The sequence below is a fragment of the Balaenoptera acutorostrata genome, chromosome X (assembly GCF_949987535.1).
Source record: "Balaenoptera acutorostrata chromosome X, mBalAcu1.1, whole genome shotgun sequence".
Classification (NCBI taxonomy): Eukaryota; Metazoa; Chordata; class Mammalia; order Artiodactyla; family Balaenopteridae; genus Balaenoptera; species Balaenoptera acutorostrata.
In genome coordinates, this window is record NC_080085.1 from 31,327,215 (window position 1) to 31,351,315 (window position 24,101).

The 24,101-nt window shown below is 37.8% G+C and overlaps 1 long non-coding RNA gene across 1 annotated transcript in view; it reads left to right on the forward strand.

Moving 5' to 3' along the window:
* Nucleotides 1-24,101, forward strand: part of LOC103010119 (uncharacterized) — a 99,834-nt gene that overhangs the window by 35,099 nt on the left and 40,634 nt on the right. The gene's annotated exons all lie outside the window — the stretch shown is intronic.

Sequence of the window (24,101 nt, forward strand, 5' to 3'; positions counted from 1 at the left end):
TTAGTCATGTATGTACGGGTAGCTTAGTGTGGGCTTCACTCTTTTCTAATTTTTTCATTATCTACTAATCCCAGAAGATCAGTAGCAGTCTTACATCCATTTCTTTTTCCATACAGAAGGCTTTAGTATATACTGCACGTAATATAGCTAAGAAAATGACAGCTGTCCTCTTTCAAGTGAATGAGCTTTCCCCATAATTTTTTTCATTTTTAGAAAGATTATTCATGTCTTTGATCTTGAACAGTTTGAATCCGTACGGTGTTTTCTCCACTTTTTGCATTCTGTACACACATAAGATTCCAAGCAATTCATTTTGTAATGTAATCAAATGAAGGTGGGTCACAAATGTCTTCAAATTGTCAACATGCTCAGTAGCTGATTCCACTCATTGGAAGCAGTACTTTCAAAATTGTGAACAAAACCAAAGTCATAATTACTCTAGCAAAATATTCTGATTTCCATGCATTAAACAAGTATTTCTTGAATGCCTATTCTACACAGGACCCTATGCTAAGTGATAATCCCTTTATTATGTCTGTGTGTGTGATGACAGATTAATTATTGGCTTTTTATTTCTTACAAAGGAGTACCAAGAGAGATTTGTCATCATTATTAGCTACAGAAGCATAGATAGTGAGGTAGTTGTGGAACCTATTGTTCCTGTTAAAATTGCAAGTGAGTCTCTGTCCTTTTGCATTTATATTCATCATATAGATAATATTTGTTTTGAGCAGTAGGCAGTTTACTTTATTATCCTCTGTCATTTTCTGACTGAACTCCATACCTTTAAGTAAACATCAGTGATAAAAAATGGTGGACTATGTTGATAATGTAGTGTGGGGGGGTGAACCGAGGTTTCTCTGCCTCTCTTAGACACATTGGATTTAGAGATCAGAGTGAAGCAGTCTGGGCATGATGCCCTTCATTAATAGTTAATACAAGAAAACTTATAACATCCCCAGATCAGGGAAAGGGGAAAAAGTCTCGTAATATAAGAAGATGCTGTTTAGTTAGAAATCAGGTCAAAGTCAAAGTAGATAAGGAAGAAGAATTTCTTTTGTGACCCAGGTGGGAATATTTGAAAGGAAATTGTCTCCTGCAAGTTGAGATATGAGTAATTTCAGGCATATTTTAAAGAAAAAGAAATAGAGTGGAAGCCTTTCACTATTTCAAACCCCATTCTTGGGACCAAAGGAAACCCCTCACCACTAACCCTCTGGGCAGAACCAGCAGTAACTGGGCAGTTCAAATGCCATTCACATTCATTGTAACCAAAGTGCCACATTTGCAAGTCTTAAGGGGACAAATTGATTTCCTTAGGCTGAGATGATAGCCTGGAAGATTGGGGCAATTGAAAGCACAGAAAGCAAATTGCTGAATGAGAGAAGATGAGGGAAAGGAGTTGGAATGAGCAAGTTAGGAGCATTGAGAAAGATCATGTATCTGCTTGAGGAGGCCTGTGGAGTGTCTCGGGAGGACCCTCCATTCCCATCCTTCACCCACGGCTCACGGCTCACAGTGACCCAGGCAGTATGGCGTGTCTCTGTGTGCAGTACAGCAGTGGTGCTAGACCCTTCCCCATCCACACCCCATCCCAAACTATTTGGTTTTGGAACAATTGTCTGATTCAGTTGTGACCCTCTTATGGCCTCATTAGAGTCAGTATATATTTTGATTCTAGGAAAAGCAGGCCAGACGGTACTGGAAATAGGTAGGAAGGGTCTCTCTACCCTTCTAAGCCATCTTCCTCTGTAGTCAGCTGAGCACCCAGACGGTGAATTCCAGGAAGTAGACCAAGCACTTCTTGCTGTCCCAAACCATTTATTTTAAATGACGAGCCTACTCATTGTTCAAGCTGACAATCAATTCCAGTTTTATACCAATAAACAGTCTAAAGAGATGACCGTCTGTCACCAACATTTTCTGTAATAGTCTATGCTCATTTTAAGTTTCCAGAAAAGTATCAAGTTAAGTATGAACAAAGCAAAATACTCTAAATGATTAGCTCCTTCTCAAATTCTGGTGGTACACATGCCCCTCCCCTAAACACACACACACAGACACACGCACACATGCATGCACGCATGCACTAGCAGTACTATATACTGGGTAAGCATATCAAGCATGTGAATATGAGTGTGAGGGAACCAGGGCACAAACAAATATAATCGTAATCAGTGACTAATGTGATGGAAGAATACCTTCTCTAGACTTGAACTAGAGCACATACTCTTTACATCAGTAGTGTTCAACCTTGACTGCCCATTAGAATCACTTGGAAAATAGTTAAAAATCCGGATGCTAAGGCCACAACCCAAACTATTAAATCAGAATCCCTGTGGGTTGGGTCCAATAGACAGAGTTTTATAATTCTGCAGGTGATTCCAATGTGCAGCCAAGTTTGAGAATCACTGCTTTAGAGGATCGTTTACAGCCTTATTGAGGACTATCTCTTCAATATCTTTTATTATATAGTTTATGCCTCTATAACACACATAGATCTGACATAACACAGACCTCCAAAGATGCAAACTCACTTTGATAAGATATAAATTTGTGGCAGGTATGATTCTTTCCTAAGTCAGATGTTTTAATAGGGGTTGTGGTTCTAAGAGCACATGTCCTTTATCCACAAACTGCTCTCACAGGGTTAGGTGTTCTGATATGATGCATCCTTCCCGTGGTGCATATTAGCACATACAGTAAAAGTCCACAGAGGCAGGCGTCATTAGCAGGATGCTAGTGGAGTTGGGAGAAAAAATCAATGCGGCTCACTCACTGCCAGCATTGGGAGTATTTGATATTTAATATTCGCAGGAGTGCAATGCTGAAATGCCATTTTCTATTGATTTGGATTCCATGGAAAGGTGGCAGGGAGGCACAGCTGTCTTGAAGAGCCCTCATAAACCCGTCAATGTGGTTTTCATGCCGTTGTGGTATTTACTGTTGTAACTGGTCTTAGTCATTTTATATTCCCAGATTCTGATGGGGGCAACATATGCCACTTATTACTGGAATAGAAAATAAGAGTTTAGCTCTATTCTTCAAGAACCTGTGCACTTCTGTAAAATCTTTATTTCCCAAATCCATACACTTCTGAAATCAGAATAACTCTGGCTGAGACACTGAATTCTCCCAGGTGCTCACTTTGCCAGTCATTTCCTATTGCTCTTAGCTCTTCCTCTCCCTTTTTTCTTTACTTCTTACTCCTTTAAGTTAGTGTTAGGAAGTAGAGAAAGGGAAAGGGAAGGTATAACAGTATAGTTCTTACTAACAGCTCTCTTGAACAGTCACCATATTAAAGTCTGTTTAGTACATAAAACACTGATAAATTAGAAAGTAAACAGTGCTGCAAGCCTCTAGAATTTATATATTAAAAGTACTCAAATCCTTACACTAGTTAGTTTTAAGGAGTTCAACTTTTATTTTGGACCTACTTCTCATGACATGATTCAGAGTCTTAATAGATTATTGTATTAATTCAGTTTGGGGAACCATCTTCTCATAAAAAAAATGTGTAAAACTGAGTCCATTCTCAAAATGAAAATGATGACAAAGCTATATTTGTGGAAACATTTACTCTTTGACTTGTAAAAGGCTAAAGATGTTAAAATTGGGTTAGAACTTCAAAGTGTAAATGATCTTTGATCGGTGCAGGTGAAATTTAAGTCAAAACACAGAAGATGTTTCTCAAGTCCGTGTTCCTGGGCCCATAGAAGTTCTTGGAAGTTATGAAAGGTGGATTGATTCAATTACTTATTCAGAATTACTCACTGAATGCCTGTTGTTTTCTAAAAATTGACCTGGGCATGAGGATTCAATATGTTTCCTGGACACTTCAAATAGAGAGAGGAAGAGAAATGTTTAAACAAATACACTCAGTTGGGACTGCAATGGCTATGTGTATGAGGATGCTATGGGACCATAGAAAAGGCTATGCCAAAGCTTTTGTGGGATACTCAACAATATCTTCTTTGGCAAAATTAGATTTGAATTGATTTTTGAAATGTAAAGAAGTTCACAGAAAGGAAAGGGATGAAGGAATTACAGGGAGAGGATAAAGCATATGCAACTACAAACAATGGAAGGAGCTTGACAAGGACTTGACTCTCAGAGTGAAACTTGGGTATTGCAGGTCTAAGGGGCAGCCAGCACCTCAGGAATTAGGCTCAGGAGTCTGAACTTCGTTCATTTGGGAAATCACTGCAGGTTAAGGCATGGTCAGTTCTTCCATTTTTAAAGATAAATCTGACAGCCGCAGAGAGCTGGAGTAACCCAAGGGGGACAGACAGTTTAGGAGGCCAAAGCGACAGTCAAAGTGAGGACCTGAACAAGGCAGTGGCCCTTGGTGTAATGAGGATGTGACAGACCTAACAAATTTAGTAGACTGAGCACCTGCCTTGGGGCCAAGTTGCTGGGTTCTGATTCTGACTCTGCTGCTGACTGACCAGTTTTGAGTAAGTAACTCTCCCTCTCTGGGCCTCAGATCTGTCCTCTGTAAAATAAGGAACTTCTTTCAGCCCAGGTGATCTCCATGGTCCCATCAAACTTGCAAACACCTGGGTTTCTATGACCAGGCTGCAGAATAATGACCCATCGTGACTTGGGGCCACATACCCACTCAGAGTGGCAGAAGAAGGAGGGTTAAAAGCATGTCAGGGAGTTGTAGATCTCATCACTGGTTCTCCTTGAATTGCAGCAATCAGGGCTTCTGATACATGCAAGACTGCCAAGCTTCACTTCTCCTCAGCTTTGCCCTACTCCATTCACCCCAGTGTCAAACAGTGGGCCAGTGCATCTTAATTCATTCCTTCTCCATGAAGTCCTTTACTGGCTACTCCATCTTTATTCATCTTTGTCCACTGGACTCCAACAAACTTCAAAATGCTCACATTGTAGCAAACATTTGTCATTTTTTGACTTCCCAGCACCCAATTATCCTCTTTAGTTTGGAGTAACTGTCCCTAACTGGAATCTTTGTGAAGGACAGGACCCAAACTCCCACTGAAAAGACCAAATAAGGAGAATCTCCTTTTTTCTGCCCCTGGCAACCAACACAATGCAACTTAACTGGTTAGAGAACGTGAATTTTGAGAGTGTCACAAATGTGAAGGAAAGGAACAATTAGATGTACAGCTATGGAAGCATCTGGCACAAGGGGCTGAGTTCAGCAGCAGTGAAAAAAGCTTGTATCATTTTATTCTTATACAAGCCTCCCAGTACTTTCATTTTCTGAGCTTGGTTCTCCAGACGTCCTGTCAGTTCTGTAAGCTGACAGATATCTTTGCCATACATTCATTTTCTGCTTAAGTAAGCCAAAGTCAGTTTCAGTTTGCAACACAAAACCCTGACAGATACATATCAGTTTTAAACTATGCAATTAGCCCTCTGTATCCATGGGTTCCACATCTGCAGATTCAACCAATTGCAGATGGAAAATACTTGGAAAAAAAAATCCAGAAAGTTCCAGAAGGCAAAACTTGAATTTGCTATACCCTGGCAACTATTTACATAGTATTTACATTGTATTTACAACTATTTACATAGCACTTACATTATATTAGTTTTTATTAGTAGTCTACAGATGATTTAAAGTGTATGGGAGGATGTGTATAGGTTGTATGCAAATACTACACCATTTTATATAAGGGACTTGAACATCCACAGATTTTGGTATCTGCAGGGGTCCTAGAACCAATCCCCCATGGATACCAAGGGATGGCTGTACTCTTTTCAGGTTCTTTGGGTCTTGAATAACTATGTAATAAGGAATATAAGGGACAGAGACTATATGTTATATTTAAGGTGAATTTCATCATAATGCCCAGAACAGTATAGAATATACAGAGGTTTATCAGTTCATATTTGTCAGTATATAGATTTATTAATTAATTTTGTCAATTATTGATGTATGGAGTGAGGAATTTCCATTTGCGTATATATGCAAGAACAACAATTGCAGATTAGATTTCATTTCTTTTAAATATTAGTCTTATTTGGTCTTATGACTCATGAAAGAAAAAATGAAAACCATTAGTTTATTTCTATAATTAATGGACTGAATTATTAATGGTAGTTATAGCACATCCTCCTCTAAAAACAAAGCAGCATTTTTATTTTTAAATAAATTTGATTACAGTGCTTTGTTTTTGTCTAGAAATGGGTATTTGATAAGCCACAAGTTAAAATGCAACTTCTATACAGGATGGTTTCCAATTTTCCTATGACCTCAATATAGAAACGCATTGTCAGGGAGACAATGAGGCCTAAAAATAGTTTCAAATATCTGAATGCACTCAGGGTAGCCTTTAAATGCTAGCTGTGGCTAAATTTCTCATCCTGATGTAAAATCCCCAGGTGGAAAAATCTCCCTTTATGTAAAAGGTTGCTTCCTTATTTTTGTTACCTTTGTGTTATTCAGAATGTTTCAAAATAATCTATGCCAGTAAATTGTATCCATATGTTAACATAACCCTAGTTCTGTCAAACAATCAAATGGATTTTCTGTACTTGATAAATCTCCTTTCAAATAAACGGAAAAAAATGAGTGCAAAAATACCTATCTTGGCCCAACTTGGGACATTTCTGAAGGGTTTTTCCCAGTGCCCAAGCTCCCAGTGGGAATGGTTGGGGTCTCCAAGACGGCACTGAAGCATGACTTTTCCCTCTACCTAATCCCTCTTCGTTCCCCTTCCTTCCCCAGCTGTTGATCCCCAGGGGACTCCTTACTAAACATCCTGTTTGCCAAACTCCATGTTAGATTCTGCAACTTGGGGAACCTAGTCCACTACCCTTGTCCAAAATCAATGAGAGAGTAAATGGCAGAGCTAGAATTTTAAATTCATATCTGTTGATAACAAAGTCCATTTGGAAAATCTTTATACCAAATTATGACCAATTTGAGGTAATACTTCAACCAAAATTATTCAAGCTAATTCCCTGGTCCGAGAACTACCCGAAAGGCCTGTTTCTAGGAAACAGTCCAATAGATGTCTGCAGTTGGTGCTTAACGATTGGCTGGGATGATGAAAAGACTGCTATTCAGTCAGTTATAGGACTGACAAGACTTTCCCAGATCTCAGAACAAGTGGCTTGAATCATCCATGGAGCAGCATAATGGATAGTTGTGCAATTGGCAGGCTCTTCTAAACGATGGATTCCCTTTTCAGCCTAGCAGGCTCCCTTATCCATCAATGGCTGCTCCTTTAAGTCCCACTCTCCTCTCCCATGCTTCACCCTTTTGGCATCCTAAATGATGCTTTATTTTACTTCTTAGCGTTTAACATTTATTTATTCATTTTGTTAATTTTCCTTCTCCCCAACTGGACTGTTTGTGCTATTCCCTGCTGTGTTCCCAGCACCTAGAGTAATGCCTGATGTGTATTAGACCCTAACTAACATTTGTTGAATAAGTGATTGAATGAATGGTCACATCTTCTTTGCAAGGAGTTCCACAGGCAGATTTGTTTCCCCCTATAAATTCCAAAGTATTTAGTGTAGAACTTAATTATAAGATCTGCCTCTTTATAACATAATCGCATGTTTACTTAAATATCTCCCCATGAACTCATCTCCAATCTTTTCAATAGAGCTTTAAACTTCCAATCAAGTGTTCAAATGCATCAAATATCCTATCAGTTTCACCATTTTCTTGGATTTGTCTCTCCTTAAACATTCCATCCTTCTTCTCCAATCTGGACTAATTATTCTCTTGGCTTGCTTACAGCTGTCTTTCTGGAATTTCCCTTCAGCATCAGCCTCAGAGTTTCATTCACCACTCAACTGTGTTGTACCCCTATTTCCTACATTCCATTTCTTCCTCTTTCATCATTTACTTTCTAACTTTTGGTACGACAGATCCTCCAGTAATTTTCCTTATCTATTAGAGAGTGACCATTGACATTGTAAAATACCTTTATTCTATCCTCATATTTGATAATACGATTGGGTACAATACTTTAGGTTGGAAATAATTTGTCCTTAAAAATGTTAGGTGTTTCTTCATTATCCTCTCTTTAGTTCCAATGTTGCCAGTGAGGTATCCAATGCCATTCTGATCCGTGATATTTGTTCTCATACCCCCCCCCCCCCGTTATATTTTAAGACTTTTCTCTTTTTTTTTTTATAATTTTTTTTTCTTTTTTTAAATTTATTTATTTATTTATTTTTGGCTGTGTTGGGTCTTCGTTTCTGTGCGAGGGCTTTCTCTAGTTGCGGCAAGCGGGGGCCACTCTTCATCGCGGTGCGCGGGCCTCTCACTATCGCGGCCTCTCGTTGCGGAGCACAGGCTCCAGACGCGCAGGCTCAGTAGGTGTGGCTCACGGGCCTAGCTGCTCCGCGGCATGTGGGATCTTCCCAGACCAGGGCTCGAACCCGTGTCCCCTGCATTGGCAGGCAGACTCTCAACCACTGCGCCACCAGGGAAGCCCAAGACTTTTCTCTTTATTATTGGTGTTTTATAATTGTGTGTGTGTTTGTTTCCTTTTAATTTTCTGGTCACTGAGTGGGCCCCTTCAATTCAAGCAATTGATGTCCTTTACTTCTGGAAAGTTTTCTGGATCAATTTTCTTTTATAATTCCTTGACATCTTTTTTTTTCTCCATTTCTTTGTTTCCTCAACTCTTGTTATTCAGATTTAATCATCCCAGATTTATCCCCTAATTTAAAAAATTTTCTTCATCCTATTTTGCAACTCTTTTTCTTCTATTTTATGAAATACTTCCTTGATAATATCTTCTAAACTTTTTTATTGACATTTTTATTCCATTTCTTGGTCTCTCAACTTTTTTTTAATTTGATGGCATTTATTACTTCTTCAATAGATTTAATATTTCCTTATTTTTCTAAAAATATTATTATTATTTTCTTTTCCCTGAATTGTTTTTAATAAATTTCTTCTTTATCTCTCCTTCCCTCCTTCTTTCCTCCCTCCATCTCTGCCCCCCCACACACACACTTTTCTTGTTAGAGGTTTTCCCAAGTATCAGAATCCTTGTTTGTCCATTTATATTTAGGAGTGAGATAAAAGTATGCTGATTGCATGTATTTTATGCATGGATGTGCCTTAAAAAATATCAGTCTTCACAAATTGGTGGATTAGGATTCCAGTCATTTCATCAGGGGCTCTATGAATGGCAGTATTTGTAGGCCTTTGCTCCTGGGCTAGTTAGGACCTATTTTATAGTTTCTCAGAGTAAATGCAGAAGGGAGCTTGTGGGGAGCAGTGGGTTCTCACCATTCTATTAACAGGTCTCACTTAATTCCCATGTTTTCACTATAACATCTCACTCCTGTTCTCAGTTGTGCCTGGTATCCTCAAATGCATATCCTCTCTGGTTTAACTGTGGAGAGAATAAATCTCTAGAACTAGAGTGCAGGGGTGTAGTAGTATCCACACTCTGTTGGCTAGGGCATTGGATTTGACAGTGCTGAATTAGAGCTGATTTCTGTGTTCCTGAAAAACAGTAAAGGATAAGGGAATCCTCCCTACCATTTTGTTATGGACAAGGGTTTACTGCAAAGAACCACCCTTCTCCGTATGACTTAGGTAAGACGCAAGAATGCTCCCCTTGTCTACCTATGACAAGGCCAGGCACACACTCTCCAAATTCTCAAATTCTCATTCTTTGTCTCATAAATGATTAGCAGATCTGCTTATTCCTCCCCTTTGTCAATCAGAACAAAATGCTTGTTAACCAAACTGTTGGTTGGTCCCTGGACTTTGACCCACCCTCAGTCTGAGCTAGATACAGCCCCTCCTTAACAACATCTCCTGAGAATAGGCTGGACTCAGAATAAAGCATTCCCTGATCTGTTTGACTGCCACTTTTTCTTCCCTCTTCCCCATTCCCAATTTGTTTACTCCTCTCTATAGAAGAAAAGCTCCTTTTGCCAAGTTCTCAAGATGCTTACAGACTTTATGGTCAGAACATTCTATTTGCAACAATCTCTTTGCAATAGTCCTTTTGAATAAAGTGTTTCCTTACCAAGTCTGGATTTATTTGGATTTGTTTTCTATTTGACAGGTATAAGGTCAAATTGTCCCTTTTACAAACATACAACCGATTATTTTATTTTTTCTAATTAATTTTTTTATTGGAGTATAGTTGATTTACAATGTTGTGTTAGTTTCTGCTGTACAGCAAAGTGAGTCAGTTATACATATACATATATCCACTCTTTTTTAGATTCCCTTCCCATATAGGTCATTACAGAGTATTGAATAGTGTTCCCTGTGTTATACAGTAGGTCCTTGTTGGTTATCTATTTTATATATAGTAGTGTGTATATGTCAATCCCAATCTCCCAATTTATCCCTCCCCGCCTTTCCCCCTTGGTAACTATAAGTTTGTTTTCTACATCTGGGACTCAATTTATATTTTGTAAATAAGGTTCATTTGTACTATTTTTTTAGATTCCACATATCAGCGATATCATATGATATTTGTCTTTCTCTGCCTGACTTACTTCACTTAGTATGACAATCTCTAGGTCCATCCATGTCGCTGTAAATGACACAATTTTGTTCCTGTTTATGGCTGAGTAATATTCCATTGTATATATGTACCACATCTTCTTTATCCATTCCTCTGTGGATGGGCATTTAGGTTGCTTCCATGTCCTGGCTATTGTAAATAGTGCTGCCCAATTATATTATTTTAAATTTACCTGGTGAGCAATGCTTTCAAAGACTTGTCTCCTTTTATTGAAGCTTTCCAGAGTTCTGTTGTTCCAATCATTCTGTCTCATGTTAGCTTCTCTCTTGTAGGTTTAGCATTTAGTTTTCTCTTGTATATTTAGTCCATTACTTCCATGTGTAGAAGTATATGACATATTCATGATTGCTCATTATTCTAATTAATAATAGTTTTACTATATTTAGGGAAATTCCTTCATTGTGAAGTTTATATATCTCACAGACATAGAAAGCAGAATGTCATGTTCTAAACCTCCCTTTCAGCTAGGAACATGCATGTGACCAGGAGCGCTATGGGTGAATTTGATTCAAAGGTGAGCAGTGTGAGAAAACAGGACCAGTAGGGAGCTTCCATTCTATCTGGCTTTCTTGGCAGAAGAGGCATCTAGTTTTCAGAAAAGGGATGACTTGCTATCACAGAAATGGCACTGGTGCTGGAAAGTGGCTGTAAAGTCAAGTTCTTAATCATTATTGCTGGTGGTGTTTGCTCCCATAGCTGCAGCAGCACTTTCCCGAATAAGACAATCCTCTTTCTCAGTTTAGAGCACTAGCCTCTACACTTTCTCTCAGCCTTACAAGAGCTACCCAATATTCTCTAATAAACCACTTTTACTTAAGTTAGCCAAAGTGAATTCTTTGTGCAGAGGTCATTATTTCTGTTACATCCTCTTTATCATGCCTTGTTTTGACCAAGCATAAGGTAAACATTTTTGTGAAGAATAACAGTGAATAATGGTAAATCTGTTTACTGTTAGAGACGTGCTTTCTTTGCTTAAGCAAACAAAACACAGGCTTGAAGTGCAGCTTGTGATCTAGCAACCATTTTGTCCCCCTGTTTTAAAAGGGAGAGGACAGAAGAATAGCAGGCTGTCACTTGGCATGGATAGCAGTGCTACTTCATCAATTCACTTCAGATCTATGATGTCAACTCTCATTCACTAAGTTAGTCCACAGGGACCTTAATTATCTTAAAATTTTTATGGGACATTCAATTAATATGCTATATTAATAATTCATGCTTATAAGGCCTAATAAGAAGGATATAGTAGGTACCATAGATGCTTTTTGGAAACACTTGTAACTTTGGTTTTCGAGGTAAGTGACTAGGAGAGTATGATATTATCACTTTATTGTCAAACATATTCACCATGTTTCCTTGCACTTTGTTTCCTCTCCCACTGGAAAAATACACTTATCTGTACTGTGGAATTAAGCTTGGCCATATGATTTGTAAGTAGAAGTGAACTGGGTCACTTCTGAGAAGAGTTTTTGGCCAGAATGTACCTTACTATTCATATCTTTTTTATCTGCTGAAAGACTAGAAGTATCTTAGGCAGGGCTCCTGGAATAAAGTCACATCAGACCCATAATAGATATGTAAACTGAGTGAAAAATAAATCTTTGTTATAGTAAACCACTGAGATTTTTCTGTTGGAAGTTGCTCTAGCAAAATTTAGCCTAAGCTGACTTATAAAAACTATTTTGTAACTTTGCTTTATGATCAAGCAATTAGTTTTCATATGTTAGCAGTCTGTAGGTCTTTAAAGTGACAAATCCATATAAAACTACAATATAGATAAAAGAATCTTTTGTTAAATTTGTATTTGTGTTGAGTGTTCTAGATCACCTTACTCAGTTGTACTATAGGAAAATACTAATAAGGATTCTTTTGGTCTAGACGTCTTTCTTCAGCCTGGTTTAATGAACACATTTATGATTCTTATCTTCTCGATAGTAAATTTATGGATCTTCTTGAGTACACAAGGGCTCACATAACCAGTCCAATATAGACAGTATCCAAAGCAAACATGGAACTACCTTACCCTAATAACTTTAAAACATGGAAAATAAGATAATTTTCTGAGAATTTAAGCATAAAACCAGTGAATGAAAAATTATTTGAAGATATAAAAAAAAAACTTAAGGAGAGAGGAATGTCTCCATTTTGGTAAGACTTTAAATCTATCTGAGTAAATGTGCATCTGAAAAATGGTGTTGATGAGAATGGAGTTTATTCAGCTGATAAAGTATAGGAAAAGGAGAATGATTTTTAAAAAGCCATTAGCACTACCCATCCAAGTATTTTGTAGGGAGAAGATGGTTCTGTTGCCAGACATACTCCTACTTCAGACACAGAAGTTGTTAGCAAACTAAACTTGACATTATTATTTACTTGTATTTTTCGATTTCCTGCCAACAAGCAGACTGCTGATTATAAGTTTGCTTCCTGCATACAGAGAGAGGATGCCCTAGTCATTTCAATTGCAAGTGCATGTGCATGTGAAAATTACTTCTGATTGTGAAGCCAGAAATTGGTATTCTGGTGTACACATCAGTTTCTACAAAAATGATGTGGTGGATAATCTCCAGTTGCTCCTCCAGACATACTCCTTTCATTTTTAACCTTTTTCTTTGTTCTAGAAGAATGATTTTGTGGGCTGCATTACCTGAAACCCTTGCTATTTGTCTTTTGCTTGCATATTTGACCAATGTGTGGTACCAGCAGGGCTCAAAAAGCAAGAGGAAGGGTGGGAACTCTGGAATGATAGAGGAAGGATGACCAAAAAGCTGTAAAAACAAAAAGAACACTGGCCAAAATTGTCAAAATCAACCTTTTCAGAACCTTGACAATTAAAGTCCTACTGTAACCACAGGAGCGTTTACTCAGGAGAAACAGTTGAATCTGGGAAAGAAAGGCGAATTTTGTGGTGATGGAACTTTCCCTATCTTCATCCCCCTCTCCACACCTCCAAGGTAATATTGACAACCGGCAGCTTCAACAACCTTCACAGCTGTGAAAACCAGTAGCCTAGAAGACACTTGAATAAATAGAAAAGGTTTGCAGCTCCTCATAAAGCCCCCTCCCTAGAGAATTGCCACTATTTTATCCCTCTGGCAGCTCCCTGGGAAAAGCCCATTTACAAGGCTTCATGTAATTTGATCCATCTCAGAACACATTCAGTGGCAAAAGCCCAAACTAAGGGCATATGTCCAAAAACAAACAAACAAAAGAAATCAGTGGCAATGGATTAACACCACAACTGCCTAAGAAGGCACTACCATTTGGGACAAGAGGCTGACCAAAAAACTTAAAAGGAAGATCTGGGTAATGAGATACCCACAGTGGGCTATGAAAAGCTCTGACATAATTGTGAGAATCTAGAGACCACATGCATGTGCAGGGCTGTGCACGTGCCCAGGAAAACCCTGAGAAGGTCCTATAATCTCTCACTCAAGACAACTTTGTTGAGCCAGATTCAATAAGCATATTTATGGTTTTCATCTCTTTAAAATAGCAGATTTTTGGATCCCCTTGAGTAACCAAGGTAAACTTCCCAAGGATGTATTAATGGATGTTTATACTATTCTCTAACCACTACATGTGTTTATGGCAAACAACCTTTATTTTTCTCACCGCATTTCTTTGTGAGGGCCATCCTCACCAGGACAAGGTATTATGGAAAGAATAGTGTGGTGGTTTGTGGAAAAAAGTCATCTGGGCTGAGTTGACTTTTACAGAAGCAGCAGGAGCAAAGCATCAGAAGAAGGAGCCTGACACCCAAAGGAAAGGAAAAGGTCAAGGAGGGCCTAAGCGTGCTCTAAGTGCTCCTTAGAAGATATTGGATTCCAACTATTTCTAGCTAGGGATTCCTAATGGTAAAAGCTAGGGAGGAAAAAAATGACTGTCTTGAAGAAAAAGAGAAAATGGGGAAAAGGCTTTTTTACTCTTCTTTAAGAATGAGGGCTTCCCTGGTGGCGCAGTGGTTGAGAATCTGCCTGCTAATGCAGGGGACACGGGTTCGAGCCCTGGTCTGGGAAGATCCCACATGCCACGGAGCAGCTGGGCCCGTGAGCCACAACTACTGAGCCTGCGCGTCTGGAGCCTGTGCCCCGCAACGGGAGGGGCCGCGATAGTGAAAGGCCCGCGCACCGCGATGAAGAGCGGTCCCCGCACCGCGATGAAGAGTGGCCCCCACTTGCCGCAACTAGAGAAAGCCCTCGCACGAACCGAAGACCCAACACAGCCAAAAATAAATAAATAAATAAATACAGTAGCTATAAAATTAAAAAAAAAAAAAAAAAAGAATGATGAGAAAAATAGTTTTTTCTGACAGGATAGAGCCCAGCTATGGAAAATTTTATTTACTCTTGGGACCAGTCTTTTGAACAGATTATTTTTCTTCATTTTCATGTCATAGGGGAGAGAAAACTAGAATTCTTAAGGTAGAAAAAGTAAGATAGCAGCAGGGAAAATCCTAGCCAAGCTGGGCTTCCAGAAATTTGAACTGAATATACTGATTTCATTCATTGTTTATCAGTATGGTTTGTGGCTCTAAGGTTGAGAACCACTGTTCCAGTGAGGCCTTGTTACTAATGACCAAGTGTCTATATCACTAGTGGGTGCTGAGTGAAAAGGCAGCAACTGAGAATCCCTACTCCAATCACCTCTAACAGAATAAAAAAAGATAAATAGCCTGACTGTGGAAGAATTACAGAGACACTGACAGCAGCTGAGAGAAACATTTCAGAGATACTTGAACACGAAATGAATTTCAAAACTGGAGGGAATAATAGTAATAGCAAACACTGAACATTTTTATTATTACCAGGAACTGTTCTACGTGTAAATGTCATGTAGGTATTAGCTCACTAAATTCCTATAACAATCCTACAAGATGGATACAATTCCATTTTATAAAGAAGCTATCGGAGGTAATGAGAACCTAAGTGACTTTTCCAGTTACTTAGTATGGGAGTCTGTTCCCAGGACGCATACTCCCAACCTTAGATCCTAATTACATAGAAGGTTTTACATTTAATAAAATGGTTATAAATCCTTAGTTTCATAAATATCTGAGTGTAAGCTCCAAGTTAGATTAAGTGATAGTTGATAATAATTAAAATATTTTAAAAAGTTTTGTAACTTACTATAAAAATATTCCCCATAAGACATACCTCTGTTACTAAGTAGTATTATGTAATTACGTTCACATGTATAATAAGGTTTGGAAAAGTCTTTGACAAATATAGACCATGGGTGTCTTGTACTGTGCAAACAAGGCTGCCTTAGTATAGTATTATCTATTTGGATAAATGGTATCAGAGAGAAGAACATTACCCTAAAGTCCTCTAAGTGTTCAAAGTTCAGTTATAAGCAAATGACAAGTGTCTCATACATAGATATAGCAGAGGCAGGAATAATGGTACACAAAGCTGATGACCATGGCAAGGATTAATCAAAATAATTTCCTTTTTTTTAAAAAATAAATTTATTTATTTATTTATTTTTGGCTGTGTTGGGTCTTCGTTGCTGTGGGTGGGCTTTCTCTCTAGTTGCGGCGAGCAGGGGCTACTCTTTGTTGCAGGGTGCGGGCTTCTCATTTTCGTGGCTTCTCTTGTTGTGGAGCACGGGCTCTAGGCGCACAGGCTTCAGTAGTTGTGGCACCTGGGCTCCGCAGTTGTGGCTCGTGGGCTCTAGAGCGCAGGCTCAGTAGTTGTGGCGCACGGGCTTAGTTGCTCCGTGGCATGTGGGATCTTCCCGGGCCAGGGCACGAACCTGTGTCCCTTGCATTGGCAGGCAGATTCTTAACCACTGTGCCACCAGGGAAGCCCAAAATAATTTTCTTGAAGCAGAAATATATAAAGGTGAACAAATTAAAACACTCAATTCTAGTGTACCACCAAAGTAAAGCTATTAACATTAAATGTATTTCCTTCCTATGTCTGCAGAGGTTTTTGTTTTACATAAGTATGCTTATATAGCATATACACAATTTTGTATCCTGATTTTATTCTTTACTTAGCATTATAACAGAAATCTTTTCCATACTTTAAACATTCTTTAGAAATATCATTTAAATGACTTTATAATATTTAATCAAACAAGGTATACCTGATTTTATTACCAATACTATTTTTAACTTTTTAGGTTTTTCAATTCTTTGCTATTACAAATCAGATTTCACCTAACTTCATGCATGTACATTTTTAATATTTAATTATATTTTATATAGAAACATTTCTAAAAATATAGTTATTAAATGAAGTATAATAATATTTTTATGATACTTGGTATATATCATCAGACTGCTTTCCAAATGGATTATCCTGCATTGCATTACCATCCTCATTCTACTAAAACTACTATATCAAGTAAAACATATGCCATCCCTTATTTATGGAAGCTAAACTTTCGGTGATGTATACACTGTATACACTGTAGTGTATACAGAAGCCAAAATATAATATTGAATACATGAAACTTATGTTATAAACCAATAATAAATTTTAAATAAATAGGACAGATTCAGCAGGCAGAAAATCAGTAAGGACATAGCTAAACTCAAAACTACAATCAATCCACTGGGTATAATGACATCCATAGACTGCTTCATCCAACAGCAAGAGAATAGTATACATTCTTCTCAAGCTCACATGGACTTGGTGAATACCAACATAGACCACTTTCTGGATCATAAAACACACCTTAAAAGTTTAAAAGAATAGAAAGCATACAATGTCTGTTCTCAGACCACAATAAAATTAAACTCGAAATAAATAACAGAAAGATATTTGGAAAATCCCAAAATATGTGGAGAGTAAACAATGCACTTGTAAATAACACATGGATCAAAGAAGAAATATGAAGAGAAATTTAAAAATATTTTGAACAAAATGAAAATGAAAACACAACTTACCAAAATTTGTAGGATATAGCGAAAGCAGTGCTTAGAGGGAAGTTATAGCATTGAATGTATATTAAAAAGGAAGAAAAGTCTAAAATCAATAATCTAAGCGTCTACCTCAGGTTTCTGACTACTGTATGAATGCTAGAGTGCTTTCCTTGTGGATCTACCACTCCTGGGCTCAATACTTTCAATAGATAGTCACATTTTGTTTAATGATTTTTATTTTATATTTTAAAAGAAAGTTTCCTCTTTTTATTACAGCTGCAAGTTCTACATGATAGAAAAAAACTGGGATTTAGAGATTCTTTTTTTTCAGGCTAAGTTACTTTATTTTTTTAAAGTATAATTGCTGTACAATATTATATAAGTTACAGGTGTACAATATAGTGTTTCCCAATTTTTAAAGGTTATACTCCATTTATAGTTATTATAAAATGTTGGCTATATTTCCCATGTTGTACAATATATACTTGTAGCTTATTTTATACCTAATAGTTTGTACCTCTTACTCCCCTACCTCTATATTGCCCTTCCTCTCTTCCCTCTCCTTGCTGTTAACCACTCGTTTGTTCTCTGTCTCTGTGAGTTTGCGTCTTTTTGTTATATTCACCAGTTTGTTGTAATTTTTAGATTCCACATATAAGTGATATATGACATATATATGACATATATGATATATGATATATATAAGTGACAGTATTTGTCTTTATCTCTCTGACTTACTTCACTAAGCATAGTGCCCTCCAAGTCCATCCATGTTGCTGCAAATGGCAAAATTTTGTTCTTTTTTATGGCTGAGTAATATTCCATTGTATATATATACCACTTCTTCTTTATTCATTCATCTGTTGGTGGACACTTAGGTTGCTTTCATACCTTGGCTATTGTAAATAATGCTGCTATGAACATTGAGGTGCATGTATCTTTTAGAATTAGTGTTTTCTTTTGGATATACACTGAGGAGTAGAATTGCAGGGTCTATGGTAGGTCTATTTTTAGTTTTTTGAGAAACCTCCAAACTCTTTTCCACAGTGGCTGCACCAATTCACATTCTCACCAACAGGGTACTAGGGTTCCCTTTTCTTCATATCCTCGCCAACATTCCTTATTTGTGTTCTTTGTGATGATAGCCATTCTGAGAGGTGTGAGGTGATATCTCATTGTGTGTTTTTTTTTTTAAGAGTTTTTTTTTTTGATGTGGACCATTTTTTTTTAAGTCTTTATTGAATTTGTTACAATATTGCTTCTGTTTTATGTTTTGGTTTTTTGGCCATGAGGCATGTGGGATCTTAGCTCCCCAACCAGGGATTGAACCCACACCCCCTGCGTTGGAAGGTGAAATCTTAACCACTGGACCTCCAGGGAAGTCCCTCATTGTGGTTTTGATTTGCATTTCCTGGATGATTAGTGATGTTGAACATCTTTTCATGTGCCTGTTGGTGATCTGCATGTCCTCTTTGGAAAAATGTCTTTTTAGTTCTTCTGCCCATTTTTAAATCACATTGTTTGTTTTTAGGATGTTGAGTTATATGAGCTGTTCATGTATGTTGGATATTAATACCTTATTGGTCATATCATTTGCAAATATTTTCTCCCATTCAGTAGGTTGTCTTTTTGTTTTATTGATGGTTTCCTTTGCTGTGGAAAAGCTTTTAAGTTTAATTAGGTTCCATTTGTTTATTTTTGCTTTTATTTCCTTTACTTAAGGAGGTGGATCCAAAAAATGTTGCTGTGATTTGTGTTAGAGTATTCTGCCCATGTTTTTCACTAGGAATTTTATAGTATCTGGTCTTACACTTAGGTCTTTAATCCATTGTGAGTTTACTTTTGTATATGGTGTAAGAGAGTGTCCTAACGATTTTTAAAAATAGAACTTCTGTAATGACACTTTATTTTAGAAAATTTAGCTCTCTAAAAGGAACCAAGATTAAGTTTTAGAGGATAAAATTATCATTCTTCATGATGTCATCATAGAGATATTGAAAGTTATGATATAGAATTTTAAATTTTAGCTTCATGTTTGGAAGTGATCTAAAAGTTTAAACCTCCAAAAAGACCTCAGGTAATTAAATATTCATCAAAATCAGATATGAGTTTTGAATATAAGAAGTTTTCAAATTATATTGTCTCGTCATTCTCAAAGAAACTAAGTGTAAAAGAATAATTCTTGGCTCTCTGTTTCACTTTGTAAGCATTGCTATTATGTCATGTATGCGTTATTCTGTATATATAGTATGGTTACTTATACTTTAGATAATCCGTTTGTCAGAAGATAAAAACTAAGATGCTCTGTGCTCGTAATTTCTCTTTTTATTAAATTAAAACAATTGTTCATTGAAATAAAGTTTTGAGTAAAAATGTTAGTGAATATTTTAGCCACATTTGATTTGAAGCAGCATATTTCATATATGCCTTCCTATTTGTTCTATTAGTTAGTGAATGTGTGGTCTTAGAACACTTTAAATAATTCCTGATTATAAGTCCGGAAAGCAGTTGTTTCAGTTAAACACAGCGATTTAGCAATTTTGTCAAGAACTTGATATCTACAACTATAGTTCAACTATGGGAGCTTGCTATTTTCCAATTAGATAGAGAATAGTGGGACCAAATTTTGAAGTGAAAAATGATTTCATCAGCATAGTTCAAGAAGTTTTGTTAGTGCTAAAGGATCTTGGTAAGAAAGAGCTTATTAATCTTTTCACAGAATTTTGTCACCCAAGAGAGGTAAAAGATAACAAGGCCAATATCAAGGTCAATGAATGCTATTGTCAGAATAAAAATCAAGCAAGATTTAAAAAAAAAAAAAAAAAACTTTGGTAGAACCAAAGTCAGCACAGCATCTGGGAGTTTTACTAGAATTCTATAGCCAGTGAACATAAGGAATATTCCTGGATTATCATCATTAGGAAGGATCAAAGTGTTCTAAGAGCACATCCTAAAAAGACTGGATCTCGGTATAAGGGAGAAGGAAACAACAGGTTTAATTTCTGCCCTCAAACAAGCCAGCTATAGACAGGAAAGGCATGCACCATGGGGTTGGCCTGAGAGTCTCAGTATTCACACCTGCCCAGTTCAGTCTCCCTCAGTATAGGAAATGATTGTGGTAGTACAGGTGCCAGAGATGGGATCCTGACACTAACTCACAGATCTGTATCTGGTTTTCCAGCAGTAGGATGCTTACGTCTTGAAGTGGATCAACATTGGTGTTGTTTAGAGAGCCAGAAAAAATAACCAAAAAATCACCAAAACTACATTATTTCTTTCAAATGGCCTTTTCTCGTGTCTAGGAAGGTAGCATAGAGGTAAACAGTGAGGTATTTTTGTGACATTCTGGTGCCTGAAACAAGAGTAACCGTTTAAAATGATAGTTCTGGTAAGCAGAATTATTCAAAATTGATCACTGAGAGTTGGAGGGAGACAGTAAGAACACATGAGTGAGCAGAGACATAATTGTCTTAAGCGGGAAACTTTTCCTCAGTGGTAGAATTGTCAGCTTTGAAATAAGTTCTCTGATACAGTTTTTACAGGTAACTGAGAGTAATAAAAAGATATCAAATCTGGAAATAGTTGTGGTCTTGAGCGATTCCTTTATTATTTCTGGGTCTCAGTTTCCTCAGATGGAAAAACCCAAGTCTTTAAAATGTATCAAGCATTAACGTTCTGAGACTCCTTTTTCTTACTGCTCTCCCTGCTTTCCTGTTTTGTGCTCAAACTCACTTTTGTATTCTTTCCATTCCATACTGAATAAGTCTCCCTGCTGTTTCTTGTCATCTCTGCCAAGGAGACATCCCTAGAGACTGTTAGTCAGACATACTACACAATTATCATCAATACCAGACAACCGGTCTTCATCAGGGAAGAGAGGATCACTGAACAAGCATGAAAACAACAGTCATTGGACTGAAATGAAGGAACACGAAGTATCTATCATCAAGGCAAAAAACACTGGATCACTTTTGTTTTTCTTTATTTTCCTCATCCAGGAAATTTCCAGGAATGTTTTGCCCAAACTAGATAGGAATTGTGGATCATAACACCTTCTTGACTCCTCCTCCTCCTCACCTCCTAGCTTGGGAGATCCTAATTAATTCCCAACAAATCGATTAGCTGGCTACACAGTGTGCCAGCCACCTCCACTCTGTGCTGCCTCTAGTGCTTTCTGCTTGTGGTGCTTACATACGTTGTAAAATATGTGTGTGTATGGAGACACAGACATATGTACATTTTTTTTTCTGTTTCAGTTTTAAGGAGAAGTCAAACCTTTTCCTGCCTGTGCTAAAAAAAAAAAGTCAAATGATGGATGATTTTGACATTTAATGATATTTAAAGATAGGAATTACCTATACTGGAGAGATCTAAATATAGCCAATTGTAAATTTAGTGTGGATATTTTTATTCTTCTCCTATAAAAGAAAAAATCCTCAGTGTGCTCTGTTGTCATTGAAATGAGATCTAAACCCCAGCAGTGGTCATTTTTAGGGGGTTACCAGATCAGTCATTCCATTTAATGCCACATATTCACTGCAGATTATAGAAAGATGAAGAGAGAAAACAATGTAGCCAGTTGTTTGGTGGAAAGGGATTTAAATTTGCAAAGGGCAGCCAGTGAGTCACACATCAGAAAAAGGGGGAGATGATAAAACATGAATTTATTGACCAGAAGATTGCCACCATACCCTACTGTTAGGCACAAAAATAGAAGATGGTGCTATGAATTGTTAGTTCCATGCCCTAAAAGCCTGGCAGTGCTTTTAAGGAATATTCGGTAGGCTATAGTGATATTCTGAAAATGACAGTTTCTCAAAGAGGCAAGAGTAACATAAATAGGCATTTATTAGGGCAAGTTAGTGTACTGGGCAAACCAGTAGAGCACATGTTCAGGATCTCAGTGGTGCTAGATCTACAGTACCGTAACTAATTTCATCCTATCCAGTACGCACTCTGTCGAACATGAGGTATCAGGGCTCATTTGTCTTGTTGAAGGGCCTTTAATGAAATGGAACTTAAACATGAAATAAGAGAAAATTAAGGAAAACATTGCTTAACTCCATGAACTTGTCTGCTACTTGTATCTGTATAGAAAAATATATATTTTCAAATTACTGCTTTCGGACACCTTGTAGTGCTTTACCTTTTTAAAGTTGTTTGTGACAAAAGCTAGAGCTACGTTCCCCAGACTCCACCACTACCAATATAACTATTTATTTATTTATTTATTTATTTATTTATTTATTGGCTGTGTTGGATCTTCGTTTCTGTGCGAGGGCTTTCTCTAGTTGTGGCAAGTGGGGGCCACTCTTCATCGCAGCGCGCGGGCCTCTCACTATCGTGGCCTCTCTTGTTGTGGAGCACAGGCTCCCGACGCGCAGGCTCAGTAGTTGTGGCACACGGGCTTAGTTGCTCCGCGGCATGTGGGATCTTCCCAGACCAGGGCTCGAACCCGTGTCCCCTGCATTGGCAGGCAGATTCTCAACCACTGTGCCACCAGGGAAGCCCATAACTACTATTTTTAATGGAAAAAAAAAACTGTATTTGTGGTGGCACAGTCTAGGCAGTTAACATTATTTTTTGTCACACACACACAAATCTGAGGGATTTAACATAATAATGGTTTAATTCTCATGCATACAAAGCCTGGTCAGGTGGCTCTCCTCCACAGGTGATGGATGTCCCCAAACTCCTTTCATGCTGAGTAACCACATCCTGAACAAATGATTTCATGATTGCCATTATAACATCCAGTCAGCAGAAGGAGTGGGTGTGAAGAGTGAATATGAGTCACACCCATTTTTAAGTGCCTTCATTCAGAAGTAGCATACTACTGCCACCTTCTTTCCATTGGCAAGAACTAGTCATATGGTCCCACATAGATTCAAGGAGGCTGGGGAGTTTAGTTTAGCAAGTAGAATATAGTTCCAGTTGCCTCAGCAGAAGGAGTGGGTTTGGTGAGTATCCAGTCAGTTTCTACAAGAGTCTACCCTTCTGGTGATCACGTGTATCTTTCCCTCCATCCCTGGAAAACATATTCCACTTTTCCAGGGAGAGACTCAAGGTTCCACCAGTTGCTCTATCCAATTCAAAGTTTAGGATCTCTGGGTGATGCAGAGTCCTGTACATGCAACACTGATGAGAATCCTTGTCTTATGACAACTCATGAGCTCAAAAGAGAAGTAGACTGCTCTCCACACCACATCTTTAAAAAATGTTGAAACAGGGACACAATCACAATAATAACCATTCCTAATTATAAAGGAACAAATGGAAACATACAGCAGCGCTTTGTGCATTCAATTATAAAATTCCAATGAATAGACATCGTGAAAGTCCAGATCCTCATCTGCGGGAAGAACTTCACAGTCCACTGTTCCTCCTAGCCCCTGGATTTACTTCTCTGAGATTCTTCTCCATCCATGATTCTTCTTGGTGACATCAAAATTAAGTTTTGGAGAGTATGCCTTCCTAGAGTGCTGTGCAACTGTTGTAGTTTCCTTCCTCTGCCATGATTATTTTAAGACTCTCTGGAAAGGTGCTTTTCTTTTGCAAATGAAAATTTTGGTTGATTTGGTGATAGAATTCCCTCAAAAACCTGGTAGGTTTCTAATCTGCATTCTTCCAGTCAGTTCCATATGCCAGTGACCTCTTTCACAATTCTTTCCTAGTCATTGTTTTCATACCCGCTTTATTTCTGTGCTCATTCACCCCTTGTATCTTTCTCT